The sequence below is a fragment of the Chroicocephalus ridibundus genome, chromosome 7 (assembly GCF_963924245.1).
Source record: "Chroicocephalus ridibundus chromosome 7, bChrRid1.1, whole genome shotgun sequence".
NCBI classification, from domain to species: domain Eukaryota; kingdom Metazoa; phylum Chordata; class Aves; order Charadriiformes; family Laridae; genus Chroicocephalus; species Chroicocephalus ridibundus.
In genome coordinates, this window is record NC_086290.1 from 32,904,142 (window position 1) to 32,923,779 (window position 19,638).

The 19,638-nt window shown below is 41.4% G+C and overlaps 1 protein-coding gene across 3 annotated transcripts in view; it reads right to left on the reverse strand.

Annotated features, from left to right (window-relative positions):
• SPATS2L (spermatogenesis associated serine rich 2 like) overlaps positions 1 to 18,840 on the reverse strand; it is a 90,683-nt gene extending 71,843 nt beyond the window's left edge. The window contains exon 1 of one of the 3 annotated variants that reach the window (XM_063342444.1): positions 18,661 to 18,840. The gene's annotated coding sequence lies outside the window, so the exon portion shown is untranslated. Of the gene's footprint in view, positions 1 to 18,042; positions 18,173 to 18,202; positions 18,561 to 18,660 lie in introns of those variants that run through there. The other 2 variants (XM_063342446.1, XM_063342445.1) reach the window with 2 other exon arrangements.
• Between the last annotated feature and the right edge of the window lie 798 nt (positions 18,841 to 19,638).

Here is a 19,638-nt window from a genome sequence, read left to right on the forward strand (position 1 = left end):
TGGCAGATCTATGGCAGATGAATGCCGTGTGTGTGGAGATGACGTGAAACACCCTGTCAGAACCTTGAACCCGCTGTCCACCACTGCAGGGTATGAAAAGAACAGAGGCAGAGCTTCAGATATAACATCCCCAAACCTCACATCAAACAGAGCTCAGTGACATCAACTGCACCAAAACTAACATAAACAAAAAAAAGTAGCAGGAACCAGTGTTCATCACAGCTCTACAACCCTGGGGAACATACAAACAAACCAAACACTTAAATCCCTCCTGATCTTGAACTCTGACCTTTTTAACAGTTCCCTACTGCCAGTATTAATGTGACACACAACACATACCAGCACCAGAACCACATACTATGATTAAATTCTGGATCACAACAGCTATTCATAGAGATGGAGGCCTTAATAAATCTAAAGAGAAGAATCAAAGCGTACCATGAGGTATGTAACACTCTGGACAGGAGCCCTTATTCTATATGAATCTTCATTACTCTTTGAAATAGTAAAGCAGGCTCTTTGACCACTTCTAGCCCTGACCTCAACCTTAACCTAAGGTTTCACAATACACTTGTCCCACAGAAGATATCAAAACACCAAACTCTGATAATTCCACTGTAGACTTACGAGCCTTCTAGATCCTAACAGTAAAAAATCCCTTCATTCCTGAGTACATACCCTAAACACAGTCCAGTGTTAAGTACAGTCCAGTGACAAAGATTAGCACTGAAATTACCTGAAAGTTATTTGACTCTAAATCAGCTCTTACCTTTGTGGTAGTCAGCAGTAAAATAAAGTCCTCCAGTCCTAAATAAAAACTCCAACTTAAAACATAGCTATCATTCAACGCAACTCCAAATTTAAGCAGAAGCCATGAGATCCTGCCTGCAGTAGCCTGCGTACAAGCAGAGAGATACTGCAGGGCTGAACATTAAACTGAACTCAACACTACATATTCACAAGCTCAATAAAAGATTACCATAGGGAGGAGTGGAAGACTTCAGTTCTGCTAGCTTGCAGGGTTCAATGCTCAATTTAATTTTAATGTCTCTACTTGTCACTTCTACAATTAATGTTAAGAATAGTTTATTTGGGTTTTGTTTTGGGGTTTGCGTTTTTTGGGGTTTTTTCCCCCCAAAAAATTAAAAGCTAGGTTTATTACTAGAATCTGAGACATGCCAAGCTGGGATGAATGCTGGTAACACAAGGATATAATGGACTATGGCTCATCTTCATTGAAGAATATTTCTCTGGTGAGGCTACTGATGGAACATCTAGTGTGAGGAAGCACGCTGACAGAAGGCAGGAAATCTTGTAACAAATGGTGATATGACTGCGTGCAGAAGCTATTTGGAGTCTGCTGATATACACAAAAAAAGGGAAATTTTGTTGAAGGTTTTAGCACCTGGATTTTTTGGACATTTTTTTGTTTTTGATTTTGGCCTAGCAAGTGCCAAACACCTCTGTAATTGCCAATGCAGTTATTTAGCACATGGAAAGCAAACCTCCATGCCTTTGACAATTAGTCAAACCTTAACACATTTAGTCTCAACCTCATGCATGATGCTGACTGTAAGCTCTGATGTAGCCAAAGCAAACAAAGGGTGCTCCTTGTCTGTCACTGCCACACTTCAACACAGCTGCAAGATTCCCATTTTGCATCTCAGTATTCAGTCAATTCATAACAACATCCTCCAAAGCTGAACTCTACCTGCTTTTACAACTAATCCACAATGTTCCATTTTGTACACTGCAGTTTCTAACTCCAGCCAGGGGATGCAGTGTTAAGGATACTCAGCAGGATCCAGCCTTCAGAGGACAATTCATATTGACATTTACAATGAGTATTTCTTATTACAACATAAGATGCATACGATTATAAAGCAGCATAAGCTCCCTGACTAAAGCCCTTCTCATCTGATATTTGCCAAAGATTTTATAGCAAAAGAATCTGTTGATTTCAGCATTGGGAAACAACCAAATAAAAGTTTCAGGATTGGACCAGCTCTCATCCTACGCCAGATTTCTGTCCAGTGACACAAGTGGGATAACAATACCACAGTAGGGCAAAGGAGAGGATCCATGATCAACACTGGTCCAGGAGGGGCTTACAGTAAATACAGAACAGCTGCAATGAGGAGGAAAACTTGTAAACGCTGTGTGGTCTTGTCAAGGAGAAAAAATGTTCTTGAAGGCTCTCATAGCAGAGAGTCAGCAATGTAATAAGACATACAACTGGCATCACTTCAGTTTCAGCCAGCATGAAATAGCATGGTTTAAAAAAACAAATCAACTCTAGTGTTTACCGTGATCTATACCTCTTAAAGGACTTGAATATCCAGTCCTTCTAGCCTATGAAATTCTTCCTGGTTGTGTGGGAACTTTGGTGTGAGCTAGAGCATCGAGATGTACCTCAGACTCTTTACAGATACCTTTTTTAAAAACAAGTCCACATGTAGAGTCTGGAAGCACCTTTATTCTCCTAACAGTGATTTGTCATTATTTCAGTCTATTATTCCTCCTAACCTAATGCCAATCAATGTTTTCCTCCCAAAGCATTAAGGGCCTAATCCAATTGTCACCGACAGAACTGGAGCTGGAACGGACGTGTAACAGAGACATGCATGAGCCATATGACACATTCAACACCACACAGTTAAACACCTAGTATCTCACTGGATGAAATATGTCTCTTAGAAGTCAGTCCACTGCCAGAAGAACTGGACCCACTGGAAACCCAAAATGATTAGAGGACTGAGTTGTGGGTCCCATTAAAGCATTAGCTCTCACACAATGAGCACAAGGCAACACTTAGAAGTTCTACTTCCTATAAGAATTGCTGTTTGCTTCCTACACTTTCCGTACTGCTGAAAGATGGGAATAGTTTTTTCCACAGCTGGGAATGTTTTACTTGGATGCATTTATTTTTCCTCATTCTCTGGCTGACGCACAGATATCTCCATTTATTTTAGTTTTCTCCACTCTCAGAAATGGTAAAAGGGTTTCTGTAACCAACTCTAGGTACACTGTTAATGACCCTAGTAGATTTATGGAAAGCTCTCTGTTCAGCAAGAAACTCATCCATACATTCCCAGAGAAGCCTTATTTTGGGAATTAACTTAATTAAAAGAAACTTATACTAATTTGTAACATATCAATAGAACGTCTGTCTCAGAGTTGCTATCTCAGCCTGAAAGTGATAAAAAAAAGAAATCATTTTTATTTTGCAGAATTATTCCATGGAACAGGGATCACAACAGAATAGTTACCCAAGCACCTATGCTATATTCAGTTCTCAGAGTGTTAAGAGTGTATAACAAAGTGCTATACTTTGTTAAAATCAGCTAATTGGATTTAAGATGAGAATTTTCCCTGAAACATGAGTCCGCATGCCAAAATTACTCTCCTAAGGGCAGGAGAGCTACATTTGGAAATATTCACAAAATGACATGAGATCCTCAGCCAAACAGTTATGAAAGTTCTTCATTATTATCATTACTAAAGAAAATATTCCCTAACACGTTCCAAGTTAAGCTTTGCCCTTTTCCCTGCCCTGAACTGAGGATGCACATAAAGTATATCTGAAGAGGCAGTATCCCAGCTGGAGTTAGTAAGGCTGCCCGATGACACATGCCATTATTTGTTATTCCTTGCTTCCAGTCAGGATTACAGCTTCTGAACTTAATGAGTCTGTACAGAATCCTAGAAGTAGTCCAATATACTGAAAAAACATATTTAAAACAGAAAGACTTTGTGAGTAGCCAAGTGAATACTTGAGGAAAAAAGTGATCTTTAAAGAAGCTGTAGAGGATTTACAATTCTGTTTTGTTTGGATCAGTATAGTAGCCTAGTCCATAAATAGAAACATTTTTTTCTTTGTGTGTGTGGTTTTTTTTTTTGTTTTGGTTTTTTTTTTTTTTTTTTTTTTTTTTTACATTGGCTTTGCTTTATTTGAGAGTTGTGGGAATGATGGTAACCAAGCAACACCACAAAGCTGGACAGCCCTGGTTAAGACAATTGCTGATACCCTGATGAGCCAGGATATGTTCAGTGCCTAGGGGAGCTATGGGATCTCCATTTTGGTACACCTCAGGGGCCACGAGATCCTAAGAAGAATGAGTAAAAGATTCCATAAAATCTGTGGACTCTCCATGCCTCTGGGTGAAAACTGTCTCCTCTGAACTGAATTTTGCTGCCACTGTGAGTTTTACTTGCCGTTTTTGCACACTGAAAGGTCAATCTGCCAGGAAAGCTTCCTCTTAGTGAGGTTAGGGAACTCAAAAATACTGTGTTTCGGACAGCATAAGCATTAACAAGTCAAAAATAACCTCCCCAGTCTTAATAGAAAAATCAGCGTGGACCCACGTAAATTTGAGTATGTTAGTTTACACAGAACATAACCTGATAAATAATTCTAAAAGACAATCATAAAAAGTGTAACTAAGTTCCAAAAAATATACACAATGTCATTTTCTAGGCAAAAAACTATGCTCCCATTCATCTCTAGCAAATCAGAACACTTAAGCATTTTACACAGCTTCTACAATTAATGACAGTGGAAATATCTCATTTTCAATTAAAGTGCAATCATCACTATTTTCAAACTGGCACATCCTCCATGTAATCTGTCTTCAGTCTCCCGACAGAAGGACAGAAGTTTCTGAAGGAAGTAAGACTTCATATTTTGGACACTTAAGCAAAATCATTGTGCCCTCACTCTGTCAAATGTTATTTATTCAGCACTTTAAAGCAAATTTTTTTAACTGCTCCAAAACCAAAGTAGACATTTTCTTAATAACAAAGACAATATATATATTTTTGTATATACATTTCAAGATATAATTATATTCTGAGAAAGAGAAGTATGGAAATGGTGCTTTTTTAAAACATAGTTATTTGCTCATCCAAATAAGCAGTAGGAAGAGAAAATACGTGCATATGCTTTTAACTAAATGTGGGATTATTTTAGGAGACAAAGGGTATCTACTGAACATAATCAATGCATCTGCATCAAGGCTGCAGATGCTGAGTTTATCCTGCAATTAAGTAGCTTAATATCACAGGTAAGGCAGTGAGATCAGTACCAAAAGCAATATAGTACAGCCACAGCAAACATGCACTTAACATATGAAATACGCAGATACTGTGAAATTTACAGGGTGCATTAAAAAATTCAACCCTGAGGAACCAGTTTACAACTTTTCCTGATACTGATACCCAGTCCATACTGGGTTTTACTGTGTTCTGCCAGATATCAGAGACTACAATAAATAAGAGTTAAAATCACCAAAAAGCCCCAACTAGAGACTACATCTAAGGATGTTCCCTACAAGTTACACTGAGACAAAGAGATAAGGGGGCTTCAGGGGAGTTGGGTATACTGCCAACCTCACTGTGCTTGTGATAAAAACATCACACCATGCATGTGAAAAGAAGAACTTTTCATCAACCCTAGGTCATGTCATAAAGACAGTGTTGATTCTGCCTTTATGACAATGCAAGTGGACATGAAGTCCAAAGAAGGAGACGGCATCTCCTAGGAATCCTTACTGGAAGGTAGCCCAACCAAGGGACACACACTCTGTATCACCCACTGGAGCAGGTACCGCACCCTGCTCAGAGAGCACCCATTCTACCCAGGGTCCAGTACTGCAGCAGCAATGGGACCCTCAAGTCTGATTCCACCTCACTCCATCCTAGCTGACCTAATCTCTGTAAAGGAGCAGGATTGAGAACTCCCAGCCAGCTTTGTCTCAGCAGTTTCACCCTCTTCTCCTTCCTGGCACTCCTACAAGACCTGAACACAACCATGAAGCATGTTTTATAGTATAAAGCTCCTGGGATTAGATATATTCCTTTTTATATAAAACTCCAATCCTCACCTCTCTCCATTTAGAATGAGGAAATAGCCTCTATTCTTGTTGCATACAAATTCTAAGAATGGGATCATAACAAACAAAAATGAATAATGAAATCAATTTACAAATGTAAATATAACTCTAGCCTCTTTTGAAGTTTTAATAGGAAGGAGGAGCAAAATTACCCAGGGGATCTTGGTCAGACTCAGTCATGGGCGTAAATGAGATCTCATTCCCATGTGGTATTTCACATCACAAAGGAATGCACACAGAGCTCTCGCAGCCCTGAAACAGAAGGGTCCATGAAACACTAATTTGTACGTCAAAGCAGCCTTTTCATGGGAATGACATACAAATAATAAAATAATCCCCAAAGTTTTGAAGCAAACTTCTCACGCTGCAACTTACTGTTTCCTTGATGATTTAAATATTTTGGCCTAGGCTTCAGCTGAAACGCTTGTGTCAGTGTTTTACTGACGAAGTAATTTGCCTAAAATAAAGCAAAAATACAGCTTGGTTTTCTTCTCTGCTAATGAGCTTGGATAAAAGTGAGTGAGTGCTGCTGCAAATCTGGAACGCCTTCAATAAACTCAGATATACCCTACGCTAAAGGAAATCAGAGTTTGCCTCAGTTGATTGGCATAGCACCTTCTATATAGATCATTTGTTCAGAATTCCTGTCTGTATTTATTTTCCTAGGAACAAACATGTATTTACTGCTGACATTGAGCCTCAGCAACTGACTTCTGACTTGGCACCTCTGTTCCAAGTGCCTCTGAGATACCAAGAGTAAAGTTTCTTCCAGCAATATCCGCTCACCCCCAAGACATAGTCTGCATATTTTATGGTACACTAAAAAAAGTAACATGTTACATTTAATGACAGAAAGCTGCACGGAAAACATTATGTGCACACAATATGGCCAAGCTACCACCTCTAACACAACCTTTGCTTTGTGAACTATCAGAACCTGTTTGTTTTAGCTTTGCAAACTCATAGTACATTGATGTTACTTATTTTTCCATTTTATTTCCTAAGATTTTTTTCTGCTTAAGTATAAGAATAAAAATAAATATGACTACAGCCTACCTTTCTTGTTTCCAAGGTCTCCTCACTTTCACAGATGGACCTGCATGGTATAGGCTCTGCTCACATCACCCATGAAATCAACTCAACATCATCCTGTTAACTCTAGTCCTCAGTATGAACAGCTGAAGCTTTCACATGTCAGCAAATACCTCAACATCCATACCTGCAGATTTCACACACCCATGCTGCCTGACTACCTTGATCACCAATTAAATACATCTCTTCTCCTAGTGAATTACTGAAGTCAATGAACTTGAGAAGCCATACGAGCAGCTCCTGGTGTATATTCAGGACTACAACACATTGTAAAAGCTGGCCGTTAAAAGCAGAATTACCAAGTTCGAAAGCAAGAATGAAATTATTACATCTTTTCACATCTTGTATATAATTAAATGCCTCATTTAACAGAAGTCATACTAACAGTGAATTACTAGTATTCAAGCCTGCCCTGAAGTATGGCTGAAAATCCACTGCTGTCACTCACTCTCAGTTATTTCCTGACAGCGGTATCTGATTAGGGAGCTGACACACCTAAAGGACTATGAGACCCACCAGATCAGAAATCGTGTGTTAGGTGCACGCTACTTTGCATCCAGAATTGACTGGAGGTATGGCATGATTTCGAGAATGAGCTTAGAAGGAAGGAAAAAGAAAAAAGGAAAGAAAAAATGCAGACTTCTGAATTTTTAATTTCAATTCCTGTTTAGAGTAGAAGACTTTCAAAACATCATATGCTTTAATTACATCTCTAAAGAGAAAGTAAAGGGAGATGAGAAGAAAGGTGGGGTTTTTTTAAGGCAATAAAAATACTTTTTATATGTGAAAGACATTTTAATATGTGGGTGTGGTAGGTGAGAAACAATTATTTTAATCTCTCATTTTAAAAGGGTAGCAGACGGAAACAAAACAGCCACTCTACATTGTATTAGAGGCCAATTTTTTACCCAATTCCCTATGAACGTTGTCAAAACTTCCTGCATAAGGGAAGGAACAAAGAAAAAACTCAGTGCACAATCAATCTGTTCAACTCCACCCCCAAAAATAAACATGCTCCAAATGCAAAAAAGAAACATGAACTATCATAGAACACAACACATAACACTTGCCTGCTAAGGAACAAACATGAAACTGCTAAAACTGTCTTCCTTCAGTGTTGCTGTTTTATGGCTAAGTAAAAAGATCACAGAAATTTAAGGAAAACCTTCAAACTTTTGGTATGTCTAAATATATCAAAATATATAGTTACTTTATATTATTTATTATATAAAATAAAAAAAAATATTAAAAGCCTGAAGACAGAACTAGAATATAAAGTCCAACAGTTTACCAAAAAATACCATTATCTGGTCCCTCTCACATGCCTGGCATTTAAGTAAGAGCAGACTTCTGTAAACATAGCCTATCCTTAGGATACTACTTTGACCTAAATTTGCGTGCTATGGTATCATGGGAGGGTAATGGATAGACACATTGGGAAAAAAACAAAAACCCCAACAACGAATCAAATAATAATTCAGAACTTGATCAAGGTAAAGCCCCAGCGAGCGTGCCAGGATGAGGGAGGCAATGTAGCAGGGGCTGGGCAGGACCTGCGATTCAGGTTGCTTAATAAACATTACTTAAACCAATAGAACAGTTATGTATTTTCATCAGTTCAGTCATGTATTTTTTCATCTTTTATGTAAGAGACAAACTCAGAAACTGGCAAATCAATTCTCACACAACTAGAACAGGATTCCCAAAGAATTAATACCACAAGAGAAATTGTTACTAAGGAGCTAACACTTATTAAGCAACACAGACAAGTTTCCAGAGACTGACGTATTGCTTTGGCTCTACTCTTTACATACATATTGCACATGAAATGGAATTGCAGAGCCATTTTTATAACAGTTCTGAAAGATGCACTCTCTGTATGAGTGTTTTTCTTCTGATGGCCTGTCATTTTAGTGATGAGAGGTTCAACACACTTAAGCTCTTTATGTTTCTCACAGAGGAATGTCCACATCTGTCAGTAATCACTTGAGTATTATCACATGGCTGTTAACACATAATGGTTAGGACCTTTTTAGCAGTTCTCTTCTTGGCTTCTCCTTTCAAGGAATTATGAGAACTCTTTTACTCCACACAACTTCAGAACAAATCTTTTATACAAATTATCAGCTTGGATTCGTTACTCACTTCAAGGCAAAAATTAACATCACCTTATTTTTCATATTTTGTTTTAAAAACAAAAAAATCCTAGATTATAATCAAAAGCAAATAGACTCCTGGATGGCTCCATGTTTCAGCCTATACCCTGAATATGGAAACAGTGTTCCAAATAATTTAGGGAGAAGGATAGAAACAGGTAAGGGCTGGATCTCATTCCTCCTCCTAGGTTGATCCTGGTTATCTATGAAAAGGTAAATCCGGTAGACTCTTTCAAGGAAGAAGCAACATGAAAATTTAAATCTGATATATAAAAAAAATCAGAGTCAGACCAGAGTAAATGATACTATCTTTATCTCTGTATGTATAACAAGATAGATCGCACATACGCTTCTTAGACTTCCTTGTATCACATGTGTTGAAAATCTTAGGTAGCAGCATTCAGATAGAGCTGAATATGAGTGACTGATTTATTCCCATCCCATCGCTGCCTTCTGACTGCTCTTTGGATGTTTCATTTAACTACACACAGTTTATTTGTATACTCTTTCGTGTGTGTGTGATTTTTTGTTTATTTGGGTTTGTTGTGTTTGGTGGGGTTTTTTTGTTTGTTTTTTAAACTTTAATCCACGAGCAGGTACCTTTCTATATTTGTATTGACAAGGAGGGTTAATAATTTATGGCCTGTCTCTTAAGGAGTCCATCTGCTGTTCAAGAGCCTATATAGTATATCTCTCTATTTTTCCATTTCAATTAAGAGCAGATTCCTTCCCAAATGTCTTTTCTGCAGCCAGTACTGCAATCTGAAAATGTCCACTTAACAGCCCCTGAGATCCCTCCCAGAAAAATCCTAAACTAGCAAAAGGCAAAGCCTTTTATGGAGTCCGGTACCAAATTTGTTTAAACACAAAATCCAACAAAACCGGCACACTCAGCCACGGTCACCCCAAACCACCCCAGCTGCCAGCTGGCGCCAGTTCCAGCAGTTCCCCATGCCTGCCATAAGTCCTGCAGGAAGAATGCAGCTCTGCAAGAGCCCTGCTCACATACACATGTGGTGAAGCACATTCATCACAATCCCACCTCACAGCCCAAGACCTGCCCTTGTCCAGGTCTTTTGGCAGTGCAGAAACCAGCCCTTGCTACAATGCCATTTGACCGTTTCCCTCTATTAAACCACTTCTGAAGAGCTGGGCTCCGACTTCACAGGCAGCTCAGCGAGGATGCAGAGCCTGGTGGGCTAAGTTCAGCAAAGAATGAGCACTACACCATGATACAAAATGCCTATTTTTTGTCATAAGTAACAGCGATCTTGAGTTTTTTCTTTTTTAATTTACAGAAAAGGAATCTTTAATATCAGGCCGAGCTGCTCTCCAAAAGGAAGAAAATATTATTCCGTTAAAATAGTGAATGATAGTTTAAAGGTGTGCTATTCAGTTTAATTAATGATTACATTTACATTGCTTCATTCCTTTAATATGGTGCAACAATGGTAATAACTAACCTTTTTGCAGTTTAATAGACCTTGCAACTGCAAGACGATCCCTCTTCCATTTAACAAGGCCCTTGTTATAGCTTAATAAATCTGATTTTGCTCTTTGGCAATTCTCATTAAAATGCTTTGGAAGGTATAACCATTCACCTGCAGCCTGATTTTCAGAGGACCTGACTGCACACAATTTAAATTAAAACTTTCTGCACTCAACATCTCTGAAAATCCAACACCAGCAATGCAATTACAAGTTTCCAACCTCTCCTCATCTACAGGGTAACATGCAAAATAATCAGGGTCAGATACAGTGTAACTTAAGAGAAGTGAATAATGTGTTAAAATGCTAACATGGGAACCTCAACTCGGCCCATTAGTGTAGAGAAAGGCAACCCATCATTCTTTGTCAAGTGATGGCAGTGCAATGGATGAATTTACATACATGACCATCTGTTGCCAGATTAGGCAACAGCAGAGTGACTTTCCAGGCTGCCAAATGCCTGTCCTTGTTCAGAACTTCCTTGGTTTTGTAGGCTTACTCTCCTTACTACAAATAAAATACAACACTTCACATTATAGAGTACCCTTTACCCCAAAACACTCTGTGGACTGTGACCCCTCTCACAGAACTGCCCAGTTTCAGGACTGCACGGTAGTAAACACAGGACTAGTGGAGTGAAAGGCAGCACTGCTGCAGCCTGCGCCACAGCTGTGTCTCTCGTGCCGTATTCTTGGTTAAGGACATAGAGCCAAACTCACTCACATCAAAAGCGCTACAAAACTTCTAATACATATACAGTTCTGATAAGACCTAAGTTTGAAATATCCCTTTCCCCAGAAACTAAGCTGCAGAAGACCTACACTGAACCTATTTCAGACACGTGAAGGGCTTGTGTGTCTCATGACAGGAAAAAATTGTGAGGTTACAGGCCACGCTGTGAGGCAGACCCAACAGTACACCATTAGAACCATCTTGTATCAAAAAGCCCAGTAAACTTAATGTAAAAAATAACTACACAACTAAAAAGGGAAATTTAATATAAATACTAAAAAGATCATAAGGTCAGATACTAATTTTACACCAGTATCATAGAAGTGGAACTACACTGATGTTGACGATTTCCTTTCTTCAGCATGCGACAGAAAAGCTATGACATTTTCCCATAGTCCCTTTTCACCCAAAGATAAACACTAGAGAGCCAGAGCTCTTCCGATTGTCTGCTCAGCTCAAGGTTTCCCCAACATGTCACTGTTTGGATATTTATTTTACTTCTTTTAGGATAAAATAATAATTACTACATTAAAAAAAAAAAGTCAGTGCAGCTAAAATAATCAACTCTATGCCAACCAGGTTTTCTAGGCTTATGCAAAACCTTCCAATCCACCAGCAAGTTGGTAAAGAATCAGCATATGTAGGTCAACGAGGCACAAGAGCATGGATATTAAAGACAGGTGTGTGGTTTTAGCAACAGATAAAGGGAGAACTGTTTTTATTGAGTGACAAGGAAGCAATGACAATGAGCCAAACTCTGTACTTGTGGATTTCAGTGAGCATAAGCCCCAACAGAACCTTGGTCTAAATCATCAGTAACGTATGAACTGCTGCAAATCCATCATTTCCATGAGATCCTTAACCAAAAGGCCACACCTGAGGAAAACCCCCATCAGAACCGGGGAAGCCCTGATCTTGTATTACCATCATTGCATTACACAGAAAAGATATTCCCTGTAAATCCCCCATTTCACCCTCACCTCACAAGCTTCCATTCCTATTTGAGTATCTAAACAGACATGGTCAAAAACCTGGTGCCTTCTGACTGCCAGAGCTCCCTCCAGCCCCTGGGATCTTCCCTGACCTTCCTCCCTCACCATGGCTCCTTCCAGCCACCATCATCTGCTCTCTTCACTACTACAAACCTCCGAGCACTCTTCTTACACAGCAAGCAGCTGCTCTAGTTCACCTGTACTTGCCTCACACTGCAGACCTCTTCATGGCACCATTGACAGATACACCTCTTGCCCTGCCCATGGTACAGCTCCATGCATCTCATAGTACACCTAATCTTTTGACTCCTTATGTTTCAGACCAAGCTACCTATCTGTTTGCCAGACGATCACCCAATCCTTTCTGGTTTCCACTATGTTTGTATACAATGTAATTTGGCTATTGTGGAGGAAGAAACCCTCAAGCTCTTTGAGGAATTTTAATGAAAAGTAGGTTTCCTTCTTTCACTCCACTAACAAAGTGGCTGCAGTACATGGGAAACCTCAGGAGCTGCAGGAACAGACGGGGAAGCCTCTTTCCACCTGAGTGCATACAAGCACTCTGTTTCCACACCATCCTTCTCCTCATCAACTCCAGAGCAAGGAACATAAGCTCTGGTCCTAACACCAAAGCACAATTCCATGCCAGCAGCTTAACAAACCAGCCAACTCAAAACAATTTCTAGCCAGCACTAAGTTATTATTGGAACACAGAATTACAAAAAAAGGCAACATTTCATTCAGACCGAGTCCTAAAGATCACTAAATCAAATTCTGCACAGGCTAGTATTACTGCACAAGATAGTTATTCTCTTCATCAACACAGAAAGGAGAAGTCCCACGGCGATAACATTTTTGGACTTGTAGGATTTTCCACCGCTAGTATAAACCACAGTCTCTGAATACATTCCCTCTCAGAAGTACCACCACACCCAGACTGCATGTGCAAGGCTTTTATTGCATGTACAGTGTACCATACACAGCATGGTAATTTAAATACTAAAAGTGGACAGTTTAAGTGTAGTGCAGAAACGGAAGCTACAAACTGAATGTGTGTATGGCAGTACAGACTGAAAGCTGGTTTTATATATTACTAAGAAGTAATTCAGCCTGAAACAACTGTTTGAGTACCTGCTTGAGCTTAGAGTCACCCAAAGTCCAAATACTCTTTCTTGGCAGTTGTACCAAAACCCATAAGAAAGCCTCAAGTTCTGATCTGCTGCCCCATTAGCTATCAGCATGTATCACGTCTTCAGAAGCAATAAAAGCCACATGCCACGGAGAGCACTCAGGCGGACACCCCAGCACTGAACCTTCAGGGCAAGCTCTGCACAGGTTTCTAACAAAATCAACCAGAATCCTGAAGAGCTACCATAATTCAGAAACATCTCATAGAACAAACACTAACTTTTGGTGCCATTCCAGGTGAGATTCAGTCGAACAGCATAAATCCTTACATGGATTTTGCATAAGGTTGGGACAACAAACACCAGCCTACGTGCCCTGAATGTGGGGTGTTTATTTTGAAATGCTGCCAGGCAGGTTGGCCTTACCAGCACAGAAGGATAACAACTCGGCGAGACTGCGCTGTCAACACAACAGTGGCAGCAGCTTCTTTAATGCTAACTCAAAACACACCCACAACTTTCAAGGACAGTCACCTTCCAAGAAATCATACTCACAGTCCACTTGGCCACGCACAGCACACAGATAACATTGCTCAACGCCACTCAACATAAAACGGCATCAGCCCTCTTAGAAGTATAGTTCATGGAAACACCAGGTTTAAGTTACCACTTATAGAAAAAAAAAGAAATAGAACAGACCTTCAGTCAATGAACAACAAATAAAAATGTTCCAGTTTACACAAGCCAAAATCTGTCCCCGATCCTAAACAGCAGCACACTGGTATTCACAAACAGGTAGGTGAGGCTTCTTTGCCATTTGAACTCCTACCTTTTCAACACTTGAAGATTAGGTTCATCAGTAATTTAAACACTGCACACAGTACATAGCCATAAGCATTTTTTTCAGTCAGCAAACCACTAGAGAGAGTACTGAAAGGCCTATTATGAAGGCCAATCACTATCCTTTTCTTGAATGACCACATGAAAATTGGTGACCATTCCACAATGGATTGAAAGGGCCTTTTGTCTGAAGGAAAAGGACAAGGAGTCACAAAGTATTGCAGATTCATTTATAACTCGTGGTTTTTCAGGAAACTGTATAGTTTCAGTTAAGAGCAAACCAAGAAAATAATGGGCTTTGAAAATGTTATGCCACAACCCTTCCCTACTATGTATAGGCAGAGCATATTTTTAGATTAGTTTCTTTTGTATTACAAAAAGATGGGCAGGCATTCTATATTGTTGTTTTACAAGAGAAGTTTAAAACACATGCAGAGTTTTGACTTTATTCCAAAACCCTAATTAGGGTCTGCAGCACTATTTGCCTTGTCTAAACAGAAAATCATCAGAAGCTTTTTTGGTACAAGATTTAGTAGAATTATAATTGCACTGAGATAATAAGTGAAAGCATTGTCAGTGCTGCTTAATAATCACTTTAGTAAATGAGTAAATTTGCCATCACCCATAAAGCATATAGTGGCCTATTCAACAAAAAGACATTTTTTATATTGATAAACCAGCATTTGACTCTCTAATGCTGAAGTTTGTTTATGAAGTTTCTCACAAAAAACAGATGATTACATCTGCTGACAACTTCACAGAAGTAAGAAATGTTTCACTTCTCCACCCACCCCAAACCCATTTTCAATTCTCAGGTTTTACATGCAAATGCACGCACACCCAAAATGGGACTTGCACACATGATTTCATTACAGTTTCTAAACAAGCTTCCCATAGACAAACTTTCAGCAGGAAAGACAGTGGGAGCTAATAAGCAAAACCAGATTTCTTCTAATCCATATCCAGAACTAGGGAATTACCGCACTTCCATTCAGAAACAAAAGTCACAGCTGTCAGACTTGCCCTCTTCACCCGTCTGTTCCACCCACGTACTGTGAAACTAAACAGTCAAAAAATGTTCAGTTTGCACTCTCCAGCTTCTTGCCACATCCCAGAATTTATATTCCTTGTGCTCCCACAACCCCTCCTGAAATCAAGCAATATATTTTGCACACACAACTGGTCAAGGTGCCAGTTGGATTTAGCTCTTCTGACCACACTATCAAATTACATCAGGCAAGGAGCTGGTCTTTGGCATGTTACAAGACACCACTACCGGGGCCAAAATCTTTGCTGTGGGAATCACCCACGATGCTACTTTCATTGTGCTACAGGAAGTAAAAGTCCTGCCATGCCAAGTATAACCCCAAGGTAACTATACACACCATCACCTCAAGCTTTGTAAAACACGAGCTTATAGTCCTCAGGACTGTAAAGAGAATCTTGCAAATGCAAAGCAGAGGTAAAACAATGCTGCATCGTCGTCTTGAAGCTCAAGTGTTCAGAAACAAACAGGGTAGAGAGATGTGAACTGCACAGCCCCCCAATAATCTCAGTGAAGTTCAGGGCCAAATTCTTTGATATAATAATGCTACTGAGTGTTGCTTTCAAACAGTTATTAACAGGGGAAAGTGCCCAGTCTAAAATAAAGGGCACTTTGCTATCAAAGTTAACTCTTTCCCTACTGTTCATTTTTGTACACGAAGGAGAAAACTATAAGAGAAAGCTGGTGAAGCATCTGAGGAGGGAAGAAAAGGCAGGAGGAAGAAGTGAGAAACTGAAGGATTAGGACAGTGCAGAAAAACATGGCGAAGACAGTACCAGCAGCCATAGATAGGTATTGGGTCATATTTCCCCAGAGTAACCTGGACAATAAAATCCTTACTATTAACTACAATTAACAGTTAACTATAAGTTATTTTTCTTCCCTTGATCTTTGTGCAAAGTCTCACTGCTCCTGGGTCTTCTGCTCCAAATTGTTATGCAGCTTTACTTTTATCCTCTGGAGCACACTGAAAAGTGGAGTTTGACCTTTCCTTTGGATGTGTAAAGCACCACACCAGATTGTTTTGAGAAAATGACTGAGGATTTTTTTTTTGTATTCTGCGTGACTAGCGTTACTTATCAGTGTCCAAAGACCTCTAAGACATGGGCCCTGAAAACATAGTAGGAAATACAGTCCCTAGAATGACAACAGAGGCAACATGCGTGGATGAAAAGGAACAAAAATATAACAGCCTGGGGGAATTAATACTAAATCCAGGTTGCCTACAACTGCTGACAGTTTCACCATTGCTAGAAGAAAACTCAAAGAAAATATAAAACACGTTGCAAGCCATTGGAGTGTTGTTGTGCTTTCTCTTAAAAATGGGTCCAAACAGATTTCGGTTCCAGACAGATATTTCCTTAAAATTTGGGAAATGCCAGGAAGGTGTCCTCATATAGCCTCATCTCCATTTCTTTAAGCGACAAATATTATATAAGAAAAACCAATCTAGATTCAGAATGAAACCTCCCTCAACACAGAAAGTACTTGGAGATGCTTGTGTTCAATTTTTAGGCTCATTACCATATGTCAAAAAACCCAATAATTCTCAAGCACACGTTCCTTCGCAGACATCTGCCCGGGCATAAGGACTATGGAAACAGACCCTTCACTTAAGGATAACCCTGAGAATATTTTGAAGGATACTTAAGGTACTTCATCACAACACTTTCTTACACAGTAAATTTCACAGAGCTGTGACCTTACCTCCTTACATGTTTATACAGCACCTGACACAGTACAAGCCTTATCTTGATTGGTGTCTCATTACATTTAACAGATCCTGCTGTTCTCATAAACGGCCAAACTGCTCCAACACCTATAACACAATTAGTGGGAGAACACTCACAGCCTAGAAGCAGCGTTCAGCTCCAGCAGGTTGTGATGGTGCCTCACAAAATTCATCAACCTGTTCTGACCTGGAAATCATTCTGCATTTACACAGTTCGACTGCATTCACGGAAACAATTGTGGCAAGGGCCCTGCATCCTGTTCACAGCAGCTTAAAGACTCTAGTTAGTAGCATTCAACAGGTTACCACACAGGATTTCTTTCACGGTCAGTGCAAATATGTTCCTAGTTAACCTTGACATTCTGCTTGCAGCAGTCTTTTCCACTTTCTATTTAGAAAGTTTTTAGTTTGCCTTCCTTGAATCATCACATTTTGGAAAACATTTTATGACTGCATCAGGAATTCAAAAAAACAGAAGGAAGAAGTTTTATACATACACTGCTAATTCAAATTCCAATTCAAAAGTTAACAGAAAAGAATCCAGACAGACTATCATTAGTTGCCCTTAAGTATATAAAGTGTTCGCATATTTTCAAGCTGGAATCAACCAAATCAATTCAAGGGAATGTGCCCTGGAATGAAATAGACCGACTTTCTGTGGTGCTTCTTAGCTCTCCTAAAGAAAATAGACCTTGTAGTACAAGTGGTTCACACCTCAGGATGCTGAGGGTGGGGAAGAAGCTTGCACTATTCATTTACAGCTCAACGAAAGAAACATTGCATCCTGATACAGAATAAAAGAGTGTTGCCAGCTGCCACTGCGTATCAACGAAATCCACGCCTAATGATTTTTTCATGCACAGTAAGAAAGACAACAAACATTAAAAAAACACCAAACCCAAACCAAAAAACAACAAACCAACCCTATCACCATAGTAGTCTTTTACCTTGGGGCAGATAAAACAAATGCTCAAACGGGCGGATTTGTGCAGGAACGGTAGCTCGGGCACAGCAACCTTCGTCCCTACCCCGTGGTATGTCAGCGCTCGCAGCAGCCTTTCAGAGCCCATGCGAAACCGTAAGGCAGCATTTCAGGAACAAACGTACCGCTGGCTCAGCGCGCCTGGCCGCGAAGACAGCCGGGGATGAACGGCTGCGCTCGGAAACACCCGGCTCGCTGTTCCCCGGGCGTGCAGTTAATCGTTTATGACCAAGGCTGTTACTGAATAGCCTTGAACAGCGCAGCCCAGTTTCGTCTCCGGTGGCGCCTGGGGGCTGGCGGGAGAGGGTGAGCCGCGGAGAGCGGCTCCCGGCGCGCTCCGCCAGGCGGGGTCCGAGGGGCCGGGGCCGGGCCCGGCAGCGGTCCCCGTGCCGCCGGGAGGGGCCCGCCCGCAGCCGGGGTCAGCGCCAGGACCCGAAGCGCTAGAGCAGCGGGTGGGGTGCGGCGCAGCACCACAGTAACCAGCCCCCCCCCGGCAGGAAACTCTCGGCGGGCTCCCCTCCGCCCCCCGCGGGCCCGGCGCAGGTGCCGCCCAGGGAAAGGAGAGGGCAGGGTGGCGCCTTACCTGGTAGCCACCGGGCCGCGGGGAGGCCGGGCGGCCGCGGGGAGGCCGGGGAGGAGGCTGCGGAGCGGCGGGGCGCGGCGGTCCGGGCGGTGGGTGGCGGCCGTGGCACGGCCGCCCGCTGGAGGTGACACGCCTCGCGCCCCTCCCCTGCGCGCGCGCCGCCCCGGGCCCGCCTCAGTAACGGCCGCAACGGCCCCCGCCCCCGGCAACGGCGCGCGCCCGCGGCAACAGCGAGTGAAGGCGCGGAGAGCGGCGGAGCGAGGGGACGGGCCCGGGGCGCTGCGGAGCGCGGCCGGTGAGGCGGCCGGAGCCCGGCTCCGACAGCACAATGCCTCCTGGGCCCCGGCCGGGAGGAGCGCCGTGGTTTGGGCCGGAGCGGCCACTGAAGTGAACGACAGATGCTCTCAAACCAGGACAGGAGTTATGGGGGACGGAGAGCAGCCCCCGCACTCCCGTGATTTATTCTGCGGCAGGTTCGTAATTTATGTGTGCCCCTCTTGCCACGTACCCATAAAAGCCTGAGGCGCGCGGGGAGAGCACGAGTCCTCGTGTAAAGACCCACTCAAGAACTTCTCGCTGAGCAAAACGGAACAGACAACTTAGATCATTGCCAGCACATGAATCTTCCCGTCTGTGAATACTCGTGGCAAACCACCAGAATAGAAAAACTTACTGCAAGTTTTTCAGCAATCAGTGTTTTAAACACTACCTAAAAGCTCCAAAGAAAACACATAGTCAAGGTTGTTAACCCAAAGCTAAAAGAGCGATAAACAACTATCCACTTAAATTTAAACACTAGAATGTGGAGGTACAACCACATATTGGAACTAAAAAAGTCAGGCAAATTTTCCATAAACAACTGTAATCTGGACTTACTATCAGTATTGGTGTCTTACACCATCATCAGCAGTTCCCTTAACTCAAACACATATCAGTTCTCATTTTTGTTAGCAATGTGAGCCACAAGTACTGGAAAAT